At 44.0% G+C, this 16,775-nt stretch overlaps 1 long non-coding RNA gene across 2 annotated transcripts; it reads right to left on the reverse strand.

The window, feature by feature from the left end:
• Positions 1-2,269: 2,269 nt before the first annotated feature.
• On the reverse strand, positions 2,270-7,371 carry LOC310705946. Of its 2 annotated transcripts, XR_014525545.1 has the most exons (4): positions 6,989-7,371; positions 5,767-5,955; positions 4,893-5,085; positions 2,270-2,566 (listed from the first exon to the last, which is right to left on the reverse strand). It is a non-coding gene; the product is annotated as an uncharacterized lncRNA (long non-coding RNA). The 2 variants fall into 2 exon arrangements; XR_014525546.1 differs by lacking the exon at positions 6,989-7,371 and having other exon boundaries at positions 5,767-5,973.
• Positions 7,372-16,775: the final 9,404 nt, after the last annotated feature.

Raw genomic sequence — 16,775 nt, forward strand, 5'->3', positions numbered from 1 at the left:
CAGATAACCGTGCCATATATATTATGCATTATTTTTAGAAGGGGAGAAAGATTGCACGAGAAATCTTCACTTTCATGGCATTCCAAGCAGACAGTGGCAATTTGCTTTTGAGGCTACCTGCATTCTTTAGTTAACAATGGCTGTAGATTAAAGACTATTTACAGGCTCGGTATATATTGCCGTGGTTGGTGGAAAGGAGGACAGAATAATTTATGGGCTACAGCGAATCGTGTGGAAAACTGGCTCTCTTGTGTTTAAGGCCGTCATTTCTTTCAGAATAGCCTTTGGGAGCAGCGACGGACTAAACTAAAAAGACCTCTGTGAGATTTATAAGGCTGATAGAGAAAAGGATTGCCAGCTTCCTTGGTCCACCTGTGTGACTGTGCCACCAGTGTGGTGTAGTGGTTAAGAGCAGTAGTCTCATAATCTGGGGGACCGGGTTCGCGTCTCCGCTCCTCCACATGCAGCTGCTGGGTGACCTTGGGCCAGTCACACTTCTGTGAAGTCTCTCAGCCCCACTCACCTCACAGAGTGTTTGTTGTGGGAGAGGAAGGGAAAGGAGAATGTTAGCCGCTTTGAGACTCCTTAAAGGGAGTGAAAGGCGGGATATCAAATCCAAACTCTTCTTCTTCTAAGCATCCTTGTGACAGGCACAGGTTCAGGGGGAAAGGATTTCTCCAGGACTGAGGTACAGTCATGGGAAAAAGCTTCCCCTACGAAGGAACCGCTAGCGGGGCATGCATTTTCACACATAAAGCTTGTTTTCATTTTATTTACAGTGGTACCTCGGGTTAAGTACTTAATTCGTTCCGGAGGTCCGTTCTTAACCTGAAACTGTTCTTAACCTGAAGCACCACTTTAGCTAATGGGGCCTCCTGCTGCCGCCGTAGCACGATTTCTGTTCTCATCCTGAAGCAAAGTTCTTAACCTGAAGCACTATTTCTGGGTTAGCGGAGTCTGTAACCTGAAGCGTATGTAACCTGAGGTACCACTGTATTTACTGCGTTCATATCCCACCTTTTTCTCCAAGGAGCTCAAGATGGTGTACTCATCTCCTTATTTAATCCACAAAAACAACCCTATGAGGTAGGTCGCCCACTCCACTTCATGGCTGAGTGGGGATTCGAACCCTCGTCTCACAGACCCTAGTCCAACTCTCAAACCGCTACACCACACTGGCTATCGGTTGTCCGTATCATCTTACCAAGTAGCAAGGAGAATTGAGGTTTCCTGGGAAAATAAGGTAAGGGTAAGCATTCTGGATCACATCTCATGGTGACCGGTCCATTAGCAGGACCAGCCCACCCATGAGGCAATCTAAGGCAGTCGCCTCAGGCGGCAGAATTTCACGAGACAGTGCCCTTGCCTGCCACTGCCATAGAAGCAAGGAGAAGTGGCGGTGGCCGCTGCCGAGATCTCACGAGAGTTCTATGAGATCTCACAAGATCTTCTGAGATCTTGGCAGCTCCAGTAACTGAGCCATCCGAGGGGAGAGGGGGGCGCCTTCCCATACCCCGCCCCTGAGCAACCTCTCTCCCCATCACCAGATCTGCTCCAGAGGGTTGGGGGAAAACCTTGAACAGAATTAAGGGGAGACACAGAGGGTGGGAAATGTTCAGTTGTCCAAGGAGACTTCCTTATGCTGACAGAACATTTGCCATTGTGCTACATTCAATACAACCCCCAGTGTCAGGGAACTGCCATCAGAGGGAAGAGGAGAGGAAAGTCGCTCCAGTGATGCAGGGGAGGGAACTAGCAAGGAGAGAGAGAGGGTTCCCACGGGGGAAAGAAATCCAGGGGACACCAGGGAGAAAGGGGAAGCTGAGAGCAAGGCGGAGGGGAGGCTCAGAGACTCTTCCAGTGAAATCAGCGGAGAGAGCACAGGACCTCCGCTTGGCACGCCCACGCTGCGCAGAAGGCTTCCACGCAGGGAATCTAGGCGGAGACTTGGAGTCAAACAACTCCTATGTTGGCGCAAATTTAGGTCCCGCCCACTGACGGATTCTGCCAGTGACTAAGACAGTCGCGTTTCAAGGGCTGTCAACAGGGGAAAGTTTTAGCTACACGGCTAGCTTGGAGCAGTTTGCAGTTTACGCACAAGCAACCCCAATTCCCATTACACCCAGTATCTCCAAATTTCACTATTAGATTTTTTGGAAAAAAGAAAAAAAGAACAACAAGCCTCAATTTATTTCTCCTAAGGAACCTGCCATTTTCCAAACAGCGGTCACTAATCTCATCCAGCGCTTTGAAACCGCAGTATCCAGCTATCGTTTGGCTAATCTCAATTTCCAAGCTAGCATGTCCTCTATCATCTCCGACAAAGATGTTCAGGCCGGATTAAATCTGACAGGTCAGCATCAGGCAATTTGTGCTGGCCTCACATGTGGCTTTCTCATTTATTTATTTTTATTATTATTTTAAGATACAGCCTCACTCCTGGGGCCTTCGCATCATTTAGCGTTCAAACGCAGATACATAAGAGCAAGGGAAATGTGTTTGAAGAAGGAGGGAAATCTGTCGTCTGATGTATGTTACTCTTTCTTCTTGTTAAACTCCCCACCTCCTGAAAAGCAAAAGTGAAACATATCTGCAGTGCCACCTCTTGGTTACTGGAGAGCATTTCCAGGGACAAGTGCAATTTTGTAGGAGCTTTATGGACACACACGCAAACACACGCACACAAATATAACAATCTTATTTTAATACACAAACGGCACAGAATGTCTGTGAGAGATGGACTTATTTAATAGACAGAAACCAATTCCCAAGGCTGTGGGGTTGTTGTGTTTCCCTTTGCTCAAAGACAGTATCAAAGTATCAAGCAATCCCGTAGACTGGGAAGTTATTTTCACAGCTTGGTTCCCCAGGTGTTATGCACCTGATCCCACGGCCTGTAGATTCTCTGCAGACCCCAAAACCGGCCCTATCATTTGGCAGCATGATGAAGAAATGAGCTTTAAAGAACCCGCAAATTGGTTGATCAATGGTGCCCACAAAGCCCCTTTCAAAGTACAGGGCAACACACTGCTCTGAAATTGGCTTCTGAAGGTGCCTGGAATCACTATTTTCTAATCCAGTTGTTGGATCGTCAGACACTCAGTTCAAAATGCTGAGGAAAAGAGCAGGAAAGGTCACCCAATCCCATTACAACACCAGGTGATTGACAGGTGGGGAGCTTCACTTGCCTGCCAGGCTTGGCCTGCGAGGGGCGGGCCTCTCACCCCTGGTGTAGAGCAACACTGGGCTAGCTGGACCAATGGTCAGACTTCCTATACAAAGTTCTCCAGGGAGGAACCAGTGGTGATCACCAGGTTTAGCTCTAGGTTTTGGAGGGTCCTTGGGCGAGACGCTCTCCACAGCATCCCCTTCTTCAGTGAGTCTACCTCCTCACTCCAGCAAGTGAAGATAACTCATCAGTGGGTCTGTGTTGGGGTTACAGACCCTTGACTGGCCTAGTGGTGTGGTGTGGCAGTTAGAGGGAGGCCAGGGTGACCCTGGCCCAGTCACTGCCTCTCAGCCTAAAATACCTCACAGCGTAGCTGTCTACCGACTCCATCTGGTATGACAGCTGATACCCTACCTGCCCATGTTCTGTCTTGCCAGAGTGGTGCATGCTCTAGTTATCTCCCGCTTGGACTACTGCAATGTGCTCTTTGTGGGGCTACTTTTGAAGATGACTTGGAAACTATAACAAATCCAGAATGCGGCTGCCAGATTGGTGACTCGGAACGGCTACCAGGACCACATAACACTAGTCCTAAAATATCTACATGGGCTCAATGTACATTCCGAGCACAATTCCAAGTCCTGGTGCTGACCTTTAAAGCCCTAAAAGGCCTTGGGCCTGTATACCGGAAGGAATATTTCCACCTCCATCGTCCAACCTGGACACTGAGGTCCAGCTCCAAGGGCCTTCTGGCGGTTCCCTCACTGCAAGAAGTGAGGTTACAGGGAACCAGGCAGAGGGTCTTCTCGGTAGTGGTGCCCGTCCTGTGGAATGCCCTCCAGTCAGGTATCAAGGAAATAAACAACTACAGTGGTACCTGGGTTCTCAGACTTAATCCATTCCGGAAGTTGGTTCCAAAACCAAAGCGTTCCAAAACCAAGGCATGCCTTCCCATAGAAAGTAATGTAAAATTGATTAATCTATTCCAGACTTTTAAAAACAACCCCTAAAACAGCAATTTGACATGAATTTTACTATCTAATGAGACCACTGATCCATAAAATGAAAGCAAAAAACAATGTACTGCAGTCAGACAGTCAATCAGTCAGTAGCTGAACTTTGTTCCACACAGTCACAAAAACAAAGCAAAAAGAGCCGCAAAAACGAAAACGCAAAATAAATAGCAAAAACAGACAGATCTCAGCTTCTCACAATGAAAGTGTGGCACTCAAAACAGAAGTGTAACACTCAAATCGGAAGCATAACACTCAAAATGGAGCACGTTCAGCTTCTGAACAAAGTTCGCAAACCAGAACACTTATTTCTGGGTTTGCAGTGTTTGGGTTCCAAGGCGTTTAAGAACCAAGGTGCCACTGTATCTGACTTTTAGAAGACATCTGGAGGCAGCCCTGTATTGGGAAGTTTTTAGTGCTCAATGTTTTACTTTGTTTGAGGTTTAATTTGCTGGAAGCCACCCAGAGCGGCTGGAGCAACCCAGTCATGTGGGTGGCATATAAAGAATAAATTGTTGTTGATGTTGTTGTTGTTATATGAGCAGCGAGAAAGAACCATGTATTTTCTCCTTAAAATTGTGGGATAGAAATGCAATAAGGAAATGAAGTAGATGCTGAACTTTGGACCTTCAGCACACAGATGCTCTCTCTCTGACCTATGGCCCTTCCCCAAGAAATGCAACTTGTGACACATACAACCTTGAACATACTTCAGAATCCTCTGTAGCGTATCAGGGTTTCTGTATCCGTTGTGCAGGGGTCCTTCCACAGACAAGCTGATACGGAAAGGGGATTTTGAAGGTAGAACATTTGACAGCCGCAGTCCTAGGCATTGCAGAGTTGCAGATTTCGAACAACTGATTGTTTCCGGCCAGTTAGTTACTGAAGTTTTTCTCCCACTAACTGCATTGATTGAAAAGACAAACAGGAGGGGGGGCTGCAGATAATACAACCTACAGCACATGTAATGATCTAGCTCCAGAGCTACAATTAGTTATTTCAAAAGATGTATGCATCTTAATTTTAGCAGAACAATTTTTATTCCCTGTTCAGAGTTATGGAAATGTTATTCATGAAGCGTTCGGAGCCCTCGCCTTCTGTTGTTCCTGCTTTTATTTACATATCATTATAATCCCCTCGTTTTTAAACAACAACCCCCCCCAAAAAAATTGAAGCTTATTTCAACTCTGAATTCCACCCTTAAATGAAATAAATTGCTGGTGTTTATTTTCCCTTTGATGTGCCTTTAGTTTATGGTTCAATCCCTTTCTTCTCGCAGCAGAAACGAGGGAGAATCTTGCAGCCCTGAAGACTAAATTTATTTATTGTGGTGAAAGCTTTCGCGGGCCAAAATCCACATTGCCCGACACATAAAGCAGTCACTTAGGTGGGCCAATGTGAGCCCTATGCCCAGAGGGAAGAAAGGAAATACATGTTCACGAAAGGAGGGCAAAAAAACAACAGACAGCCATAGGCATTGTCAAGTTCCTGTAGACACTACAAAGGAATACAAGATGCAGTCAAATGAATTCTAGTAGGAGGGTGCCAAAGAATTCAGCCAAAACACGAAAGGTTGACTCTTACCAACGCAGATGCTGCAGTCTGTGTTCATCCTATATCATATGCAAGCAGGTCGGAATTCACTTTGCTTCTAAAAAAGTATTTAGGGTCCAAGAAGAGTATCTATCTGAATACTTCATAGCTCAGTCTCTTGACCACTAGAGGGTACGTTCCCTTGAGGCATTGCCGGCAGCAACATTCTTTTTTTATATGCTTTATTGGTTTTAAAAACAAAACTGTTAAGTTGTGGGTGAACATATCAGACGACACAGCGATTCTTCAAACAGCTCTTGTTTATTCACAGGCCAGAACTTAACTGAACTGAAGGGTTCAGTCAGCCTGCTTATATAGAGCTCCAGTACAACGTTACTGTAACAACTTTCTAAAACTATCCAATCACTGAACGTCACTTTCGATCCTTCATTTGCATAAGTATCTACGGTATTGCCCTGCTGGCCCAGGGTGAGAACTTCAGTACAGTGGTGCCTCGCAAGACGAAAAGAATCCGTTCTGTGATTCTCTTGGTCTAGCGTTTTTTTCGTCTTGCGAAGCAAGCCCATTGACGGATTAGCGGATTAGCGCTATTAGCGGCTTTTAGTGGCTTTTAGTGGCTTATCTGCTGATCGGATCAGCTGATAAGCGGCTTAGAAAAGGGGGGGGGAGGAAAAAAAACCAGCAGGAACTCGCAAGACATTGTCGTCTTGCGAAGCAAGCCCATAGGAGATTTGTTTTGCGAAGCACCTCCAAAACGGAAAACTCTTTCGTCTAGCGAGTTTTCCGTCTTGCGAGGCATTCGTCTTGCGGGCCACCACTGTACATAATAAAAACAATACAAATACAAAACAATACAAAACAATCAACAAAAGACAATCCAAAATCAACACTCATTTTAAAAGAAAAGGATTTAAGTTCACACATAACTTATTCCAACATGACTTCCAATCCCCCACATTGTGATTCCTGAATTACATTTTTTGACTGAACACTTAACTTTATCTCTCCTAGGTTATTCGGTTGTGTTAGTTTTGTAAAGTTCTCTTATTTCATGCAGAGGTCAATCCAGGCCTGTCAAAGAATTTAGATTTCTACAATGTTCTTTTAGGTATTCTCTGTAAATATTCCACTCTCTATTGAATATTTGGTCTGTATGGTCTCAGAATCTTGCTGTCAATCTGGCTAACTCTGCATATTCTAACATTTTGTTCTGCCAATCTAATTTAGAGGCAATAGAATCTCCTTTCCATACCTTGGCAATTAGAATTCTTGCTGCTGCTACCACATACATAAAAATTCTCCTTGCACTTTTTGGAATTTCATTACTCATCATGCCCAGCAGGAAGGTTTCAGGCTTCTTAGGGAAAGAACATTTAAACATTTTTTTAAGTTCGTTATATATTGTTCCCCAAAATTCCCCTTTTTTGCAATTCCACCACATGTGGATCATAGTGCCTTCCATCTCCCTGCATCTCCAACAGATGCGCGACCTGGATTTGTAAATTTTGGCCAATTTTACAGGTATTAAGTACCATCCGTAGAGCATTTTCATGAAATTCTCTTTCAAATCATAGCATGCAGTGGAGTTCAGGTCCCCCCCCCCTCCATAATTTTTCCCATGACATCTATTTGGATGTTGTAACCAAAATCTCTGGCCCATTGTATCATAACAGATTTTACTTCTTCCTCCTTGACCTCCCAGTCAAGGAGAAGTCTGTACATTTTAGAGAGCGGTTTTGTGTGTGTTTGAATTAGATCTTTCTCAAGTCTTGAAATTTCTGTGGAAAAGCCTTTCTGTTTGTCCTCCTGAAATGTTTCATGTAGTTGGAAATATTGCAACCAATCAGTAAAATGGGTCAGAATTTATTTCTTTATTTTTTATTTTAGCCTATTTTCTTTTTCTTCCAATAGATCTTTATAAGTTGCCCAATTACTTCGCATGTTGTTTTTTTAACCAAGAATGCTTCTGTCGGGGAAAGCCACCAAGGAATTTTTGGTTCTAGTAAGTCCTTATACTTCGCCTACACCATATAAAAAGATTTCCTAACCACATGGTTCAAGAAGCCTTTGTGGACTTTGACCTTCTCATATCCTAGGTAGGCATGCCAGCCATATCTATTATCGAATCCTTCTAGATCCAGCAAATCAGTATTTTTTAACGTCGGCCATTCCCAGATCCAGGAAAGACAAGCTGCCTCATGATACAGTTTCAGCGGGACAGGGTGCCAGCAGCATTCAGTGGAACACGGTGGCAGCACTTACCTGACCTCCCATCATTGGCATTGCTGCGGCTTACAGGGAGGGTCAAGGGGAAAGTGAGTTTGTTGTTGTTGTTTAGTCGTTTAGTCGTGTCTGACTCTTTGAGACCCCATGGACCAGAGCACGCCAGGCACTCCTGTCTTCCACTGCCTCCCGCAGTTTGGTCAAACTCATGCTGGTAGCTTCGAGAACACTGTCCAGCCATCTCGTCCTCTGTCGTCCCCTTCTCCTTGTGCCCTCCATCTTTCCCAACATCAGGGTCTTTTCCAGGGAGTCTTTTCTTCTCATGAGGTGGCCAAAGTACTGGAGCCTCAGCTTCACGATCTATCATTCCAGTGAGCACTCAGGGCTGATTTCCTTCAGAATGGATAGGTTTGATCTTCTTGCAGTCCATGGGACTCTCAAGAGTCTCCTCCAGCACCATAATTCAAAAGCATCAATTGTTTGGCGATCAGCCTTCTTTATGGTCCAGCTCTCACTTCCATACATAACTACTGGGAAAATCATATCTTTCACTATACGGACCTTTGTTGGCAAGGTGATGGCGTGGTGCAAACACTCTGGCAGAGCCAATACAGTGCTCCCATGGCTATGTTTGCACCATGCTGACCTCGTCGATACCTCCTCCTGTTAAGCTACAGCGATGGAGGTGATGGGAGGTCCAGGAAGCAATATTGTCCCGCAGGAGAAAATGGCCACTAGTCCATTTTGTCTGCTACTAATAACAATGATTGGTTATAGGTGCAGAACTACCAAAATAAAATAAAAGAATGCTTATGTATGCAACAACAGCAGCAAGGATGCTTCTTGCCCAGAGATGGAAAGAAGAAGTTCCGACCAGAGAAGAGTGGCAGATCAAGCTGATGGAATATGCAGAAATGGCAAGACTGACGGGAAAAATCAGAAAGACCAGGTATTTTTAAAAAGACAGGAATAACTTTCTAACATATTTAAGAGATCACTGTAAACAGTTAAAATCATTGGCAGGAATACAATGACACTTGTAATGCAACATGGATTTAGGATACTATGATTATATAACAGGTAGATTACAGTAGAAGGTGCAGGAATAAAATTTAGAATTGGAACCCATGGAGGTCTCAAGGTTTGAAAGAACCATTTTCTTTAATGTGTGAAAATGATATGTTTGTGGTGTATAACTTTTATGTAAAACTAATTCAAAATTATTAATAAAATAAAATAAAAATAAAATAAAATGCTGATTGGCTTGCATGGGATTGTTTGACTTGAGGTGACAGGACCTGAATGCAAGGACTGAGGCATCCCAGGCCTTTGCTATTTTAAGTACTGTGACTGGGATACGAGGGGAGAATGCCGAACCATATATTTGATCATTGGCAGTTTTTACATCACCTCAGTAAAGGCCTTGCCATAATATGTCATAATCGCTTGGGTTTTTAATTTACAAGAGTTTTCGGAGTTTAGCCCAGGAGTGCCATCTACTGGTACATGCAGAAGCTGTGCTCATTACTTTGGCAAAATGAAATGTTCGAGCACATTGAAAATGGGGGTCAATGCACTTATTTGAGGTTGTCACCTCTTTGTATGAGAGAGGGCTTGGGATCAATTACTGGGATCTCTAGAAAAAATATTTCGGGAAGCAGGATGAGATGGGCCTCAGCTCAAGAGTCTGGAAAGCCACTGTCAACCAGAGAAGACAATGCTAGCTGAGTGAAAAGCACCTTCCTTCATAAGCTAGCTCACCACCATTGTGGTGGCCTCCAGCTGGACTAATCCCTCACCCGGGGTGGCCCACCCATGAGGTAAACCAAGGTGAGAGGAGCCAGAGAGACAGCAGATTCCGACAAAGATCTTTATTACCCCCTTGTTCCTAATGTAGATCTCCTCTCACCCCTTATTCCCTAGTGGGGAGTGGGGCGCCATTTTGTGATTCGCCTCAGGTGCCAAAATGTCACGACCAGCCTTGTCCCTCACCATCAACCATGCTGACTGGTAGGGCTGGACAATCTATCAATACATCACCAAAAATTGGTTTCAAGTCCACATCGTGGTAACGGTTTCATAATATTCAGTATGGTGATATATCACAAATCGCAACGTGTGTGTGTGTGCCACATGAAAAAATCATGATGTGGGCAAAACCGTGACGCCAGTCACTGCTTCTCTCAGGATTTCTGTTGCCCCTGTTGATCTGTACTAAAAAATAACAGTTGTAACACTATGTTAAAGGTAAATAAAAATAAATTAGTTTTAGACCCCTAAGCAGTAGCCGTTTCCAGGACATTGCCCTGTTTGCCTCTCCATTGTTACATCCTTTTTTCAGACATTGTGATATATTGGTGTATCACGATGTTTACTTGGTGATATATCATTATATTGAAAGCCAGACATTGCTCAGACCTACTGAATTGCAGAGCCAGCCCAAGACATTTTGAGACATTTGTCAGGACTGGCAGGAAGCTGACGAGATGACAGTGATATTGCCCTTCATCGACAGATTTGAACCCTGGTGTCCCAGGTTCTAGTCTCAGACTCTAACCACTACACCACACTGCCTCCTTGATTTAGTGTCACTGTCTCATTGACTTATTGCCAATGGGCTACAGCCAACGTGAATGGAGCTGCAAATTACAGCCCGCATCATGTCCTTTGAAGTCATGTATACACGCTCTTGAATGTCACACTGACATCGTAAATGGTCGTTGTCCAATTTATCAGGCTGCCGCAGTCATTAAGCGTGTCATCAGTGTAGTCGGAAAGAGCAGTAAAAGTGGGGTTAATGAGCAATCATCCCTTCTAAGTAGGGTGACTTTAACATCCCGGTGGGAACAGGAACATCTAATGGGCTCCGACCGATTGGAACGTTTTTCTGATGCGGACTAATAACTCATATTACAAGGAACGTGCAAGATTATTGCATAAAATGACAAGGAAAACTGAAGAGGTCTTGGCACCCCAAGACTGTGCACAAGTCTAGAATACTCCTCTCCCAGAGTTGAATAGTCACGGGATGTTGTGCACGTTTCAAGATTTGCCAAACGTTATTTGCATTTGGCGTCTGATAACATCTGATTTCAAGGTTCGAATACTCACTGGATGCTCTGCCTATTTCAATATTTGCCAAATATTGCCCGTATTTGGCAGCCGGTTCCGTTTCATTCCATGGCTTGATATTTGACAGTCGGTGTTTGACAAGGCTTGGCATGTAACGCTGAGCTTGATAGTTGGCGGCACGCGGTGGCACTTAGTATCTGACAGCCGACCTCGTAAGACTTCATATTGGATAAAAATTGCAAAGCAATACGACATATGGGGAATGTGAGCATCCATTAATCTGGAACACAGGGGGGTGCTTTTGTTCACAAGTCCTTTTTCATATATGCCAGGAAAAAACGCTGGACAAGAACAATACTCTACAGTGCTTTGGGGTTCAAAGGGCTTCATGCACATTATTACCATGCTGGAATCCAAGACTGATTCTGCTTCTTTCAAGGCTGATTTAAGCAAGGAGAGGGGACCTGTGGCTGCCAGAATAGGGCTCTGAGAGCACGTGTGAATCCATGATTGCCATGTTGGCAACCCCTGTGCAATTTTTACAGCAGCCTCGTAAGGTATTCAGAACTATTCTCTTCATATCGCGATGTGGAGGGTGCATGTTTCTGTGTCACAGACGGGCTGGATGCAGAGGAATGGTGCTACGACAAGCTCCCTTCCCTTGCTGCTCTCCCATAACCAGAAGAGGCATGGAAAGGGCGGAGCAGAGGTTGTCTGCATGCAGGCACAGTCTCCGATTGCTTGGGGAAAGCCCTGGTGACGAGGCGGAGACTTTCAGTGTTGGCAACTGATTCTCATGGAGGAAGACCTCCGTGAATGAGCTGCTCTCTTCATTAGGCCCATAGCTGTCAACTTACAGATTTGAAAATAAGGGACCAGCAGCCTCAAAAATAAGGGATCAGCACAGGTATGTTCAACTTCGGAGCCCCTCCAAGCCAAAGGCAGAAAGCCCAGCCAGCAGCCAAACGAAACCTCAAGCGGTGGTTCCCACAGCACAGCAACCCGGCAAAGGGGATGCAGCAAGTGAAACCACCGTCATCTCTCTGCTGGGAAGCACTGAGCAAAGGTGAGTCCCCAGGCAACGTGGACGATTTGATCAGCACAAGGCATGCAAGCTCTACCCCCCAGTCATTCTTAGACTCCTTATTGGGTGAGCAACGCAGCCAAGCAACACAGTTGGAGCCTCCCTGGACAGCAGGAAGGGAGGGAGAGGAGCTGCTTCCTTTGAAACCCGGGAAATTTACGGGACATCATCAATAAGGGACAGCAGTGGGACACAGCGCTGGGATAAGGGACTTTCCCGCCAAATAAGGGACGGTTGACAGCTATGATTAGGCCTGACACTCAAACTAAGTCTGTAGCGATCGTGTTTTTTGAACTGTGAGATTACTGACCAACACACTCCCGTGAGACTTGCCTACGGTCTCACAGTGAGCTCATCTTTATTTGCAGGTGCTATAAAATGCTAAGGAAGCTCTCCACATTCTCACCTTCTAGAGCAGAGATATGGAACCTCAGTTCAGGAGGATGAATGGGCTACTCCAGGTCTCTCTCTCTCTCTTTTTTTAAATGATATTTATTAGAGATTTAATAGTTACAAAAAAGAAGAAGAAAGAAACAATAAAAGATTAAACAGAACAAAACAATGCCTTACAGTACATCAGAAATAAAAACAAAAACAAAAAAACAATACAGCAAAACAACAAGAAAAAGAAAAACATTTTAAAACACATCCAATATTTCCGTATCTTTACCTTTCATTTACTTGTTTCATCGACCTCCTCACACCTCCCTTTTTTGTATTCTTGTTCAATTAGCTATTTCAGCAAATCCTTTCCATCTTTCTCAATTTTTGTTCTATAATTTATCTTAACACAATCTAACCTTAAATTTTCCACTTTGGCCCATTAACAATCTGTTTTTGCTTAATTCTTTATAACATTTCTACTAAAGCCATATAACTTCATTCCAGCATCCTTCTAACATTCATTAATTTTGCAATATTTCTGTAAATATACTTTGCATTTTTTCCAATCTTCTTCCACCGACTCTTCTCCCTGGTCTCGGATTCTGCCAGTCATTTCCACCAATTCCATATAGTCCATCAGCTTCATCTGCCATTCTTCCTGGGTGGGTAGATCTTGTGTCTTCCAATGCTTTGCGATAAGTATTCTTGCTGCTGTTGTGGCATACATAAAGAAAGTTCTATCCTTCTTTGGCACCAATTGGCCGACCATGCCCAGGAGAAAGGCCACTGGCTTCTTCAGGAAGGTATATTTAAATACCTTTTTCATTTCATTATAAATCATCTCCCAGAAATTCTTAATCCTTGGGCATGTCCACCAAAGGTGAAAGAATGTACCTTCAGTCTCATTACATTTCCAGCATTTATTATCGGGCAAATGGTAGATTTTTACAAGCTTGACTGGTGTTGTGTACCACCTGTAAATCATTTTCATTAAATTCTCTTTTAAGGCATTACATGCCGTAAACTTCATACCTGTGGTCCATAACTGTTCCCAGTCAGCCATCATAATGTTATGTCCAACATCTTGTGCCCATTTAATCATAGCAGATTTCACCGTTTCATCCTGAGTATTCCATTTCAACAGCAAGTTATACATTCTTGACAAATTCTTAACTTTGGGGTCTAACAATTCTGTTTCCAATTTTGATTTTTCCACCTGGAAGACTAGTTTTTTGTCCAAATTATATGCCTCCATTATTTGATAATAATGGAGCCAGTCTCGCACTCTGTTTTTTAATTTTTCAAAGCTCTGCAGTTTTAATCTGTCTCCCTCTTGTTCCAGATTTTCCCAATACTTCGGCCATTTGGCCTCCATACTGAGTTTTTTCTGAGCCTTTGCTTCCATTGGTGACAGCCATCCTGGGGTTTTATTTTCTAACAAGTCCTTATATCTTATCCACACATTAAACAGTGCTTTTCTAACAATATGGATTTTAAACGCTTTATGTGCTTTGACCTTATCATACCACAGATATGCATGCCAACCAAATACATTGTTGAAACCTTCCAAATCCAACACATCAGTGTTTTCAAGAAGCATCCATTCTCTCAGCCAACAAAAAGTGGCTGATTCATAATAAAGTTTAAGGTCTGGCAGGGCAAATCCACCTCTTTCTTTGGCATCTGTTAATATCTTAAATTTTATTTGAGGGCTACTCCAGGTCTCTCTCCCTAAGCAAAACCCCACACCCAACTTGCTTAGTACCCACCTCAGTGGTTTTTGCCTGACTGGAATGTGCCCTTGAGCTAATACTGCTAATCTACTGTATAAAGGTAACAATCTCAATTGTCGCTCTGACCACTTTTGCCTCTCGCCCTGTCCACAAACTTTGAGGGTGTCAGGAATTTTACTTCTTGAAACATGGCAACCCCAGGCCAGTCGCCATCTCTCAGCCTAAACGACCTTGCAAAGTTGTTCTGGGATGAAATGAGGGAGAACGACATACACCTTGAGTTCCTTAGAGGAAAAGGTGGGATATAAATTCAATGAATAAAATTGTACCCCATCCTTTTTCCTAGAGCGCAGAAGCAGTCCAGTGATCCACATGAACTGGGATCACAACCTAGAACATACTAGCACTCTCCTGAGGCTGCAAAGAGCAAGGGAAAATGGATCTTGGAGGCCATGCTTTCTCTCAAGAAAACTTACTGTCTATTGTCATTGTCCTCTGATGCATCCAAAGAAACCCAGGCTTCCTTGAAAACTTTGATGAATGTCACTCATCAAAACAGATCATTCTGCTTCTAGCTCCACCAAGGAGCTAGAAAATTTTCAACAGGGCGACATCTGGCTTCACCAGAGAGCTCTTGGCCCAGACACTTGAATCCGCAAAGGCTTCGCTGAGCTAATTATCCCAAACCTGCCGCTTTGCTGGGAACACATCATGTCACGAGCAAAATAAAATATGCCTTTTTAAGAAAAGAAAAGCCAAGGCCTTTTTGCGTGCGCATACTTGTGCGGTATCAAAGAAGCAATTTTTTTTTTTTTGCTTAGAAAAGGGGGGGGGGAGGGGGTTGGAAGCTTAAGGCAGTTTAACATCACAGATGGTTCTCTCTACAGGAGACTCCAACACAGATATTGTGTGTGTTAAGTAAGAATTCATGAAAATATAAGCCTTTATGGATTTCTGTGATCACTTCACAGCTGTGGATTTAAAGCGTCCTGTTTATGGGCAGATCTAAGGGTATTTTCTTTGTCCATCGAGTTTTGAAAGCTTAAGATGCAGGATAGTCCAATGGGGTTTTTGAAGATTTGAGGTGGAGAGAATTGACTTTGATTTTCTGTATTGTTGGTCTTTGACGCCTTGACTCAAAGATAGACTGCAGAAGGTACTGTCAACCCCATTTTCCTTCTTTGCTTAGAGCTCTCTCCCCTCCACACCCCCTTTTTTTAAAGAGACAGACAGAGAATGAAGGAAAAACAAAGGAGGACAAAGGTCTCTTTTGAGAGAAAGAATTTAAGCAAAGGCAGTTATTGTCACTCCTGCATGACTGACAGCTGGAACACGCCCAAATTCCTATTGACTGTACAATTTTTAAAGGTAGAGAAGCCTTAGTGTTATCCCTTGTAACAGCCTTCCCTAACCTGGCATGTTAGAACTACAGTTAGAACTGGATATGGAACAACTGATTGGTTCAAAACTGGGAAAGGAGTATGGCAAGGCTGTATATTGTCTCTCTGCTTATTTAACTTATATGCAGAACTCATCATGCGAAAGGCTGGGCTGGATGAATCCCAAGCCGGAATTAAGATCGCCTGAAGAAATATCAACAACCTCAGATATGTAGATGACACAACCTTGATGGCAGAAAGTGAGGAGGAATTAAAGAACCTTTCAATGACGGTGAAAGAGGAGAGTGCAAAATATGGTCTGAAGCTCAACATCAAAAAAACAAAGATCATGGCCACGGGTCCCATCACTTCCTGGCAAATAGAAGGGGAAGAAATGGAGGCAGTGAGAGATTTTACTTTCTTGGGCTCCATGATTACTGCAGATGGTGACAGCAGCCATGGAATTAAAAGACGCCTGCTCCTTGGGAGAAAGGCGATGACAAACCTAGACAGCATCTTAAAAAGCAGAGACATCACCTTGCCGACAAAGGTCCGTATAGTTAAAGCTATGGTTTTCCCAGTAGTGATGTATGGAAGTGAAAGCTGGACCATAAAGAAGGCTGATCGCCGAAGAATTGATGCTTTTGAATTATGGTGCTGGAGGAGACTCTTGAGAGTCCCATGGACTGCAAGAAGATCAAACCTCTCCATTCTGAAGGAAATCAGCCCCGAGTGCTCACTGGAAGGACAGATCCTGAAGCTGAGGCTCCAATACTTTGGCCACCTCATGAGAAGAGAAGACTTCCTGGAAAAGACCCTGATGTTGGGAAAGATGGAGGGCACAAGGAGAAGGGGACGACAGAGGACGAGATGGTTGGACGGTGTTCTCAAAGCTACCAGCATGAGTTTGACCAAACTGCGGGAGGCAGTGGAAGACTAGAGTGCCTGGCGTGCTCTGGTCCATGGGGTCACGAAGAGTCGGACACGACTAAACGACTAAACAACAATATAAGCAGGCTGGCTGAACCCTTCAGTTCAGTTCTGTTCTGGCCTGTGAATAAACAACAGCTGTTTGAAGAATCGCTGTGTCGTCTGATATGTTTAACCACAACTTAACATGCACCATTCCAAATAAACTGATCCGGACAGAACAAATGCATATAA

This window comes from Podarcis liolepis (assembly GCF_965112155.1).
Source record: "Podarcis liolepis genome assembly, chromosome: 4".
NCBI classification, from domain to species: domain Eukaryota; kingdom Metazoa; phylum Chordata; class Lepidosauria; order Squamata; family Lacertidae; genus Podarcis; species Podarcis liolepis.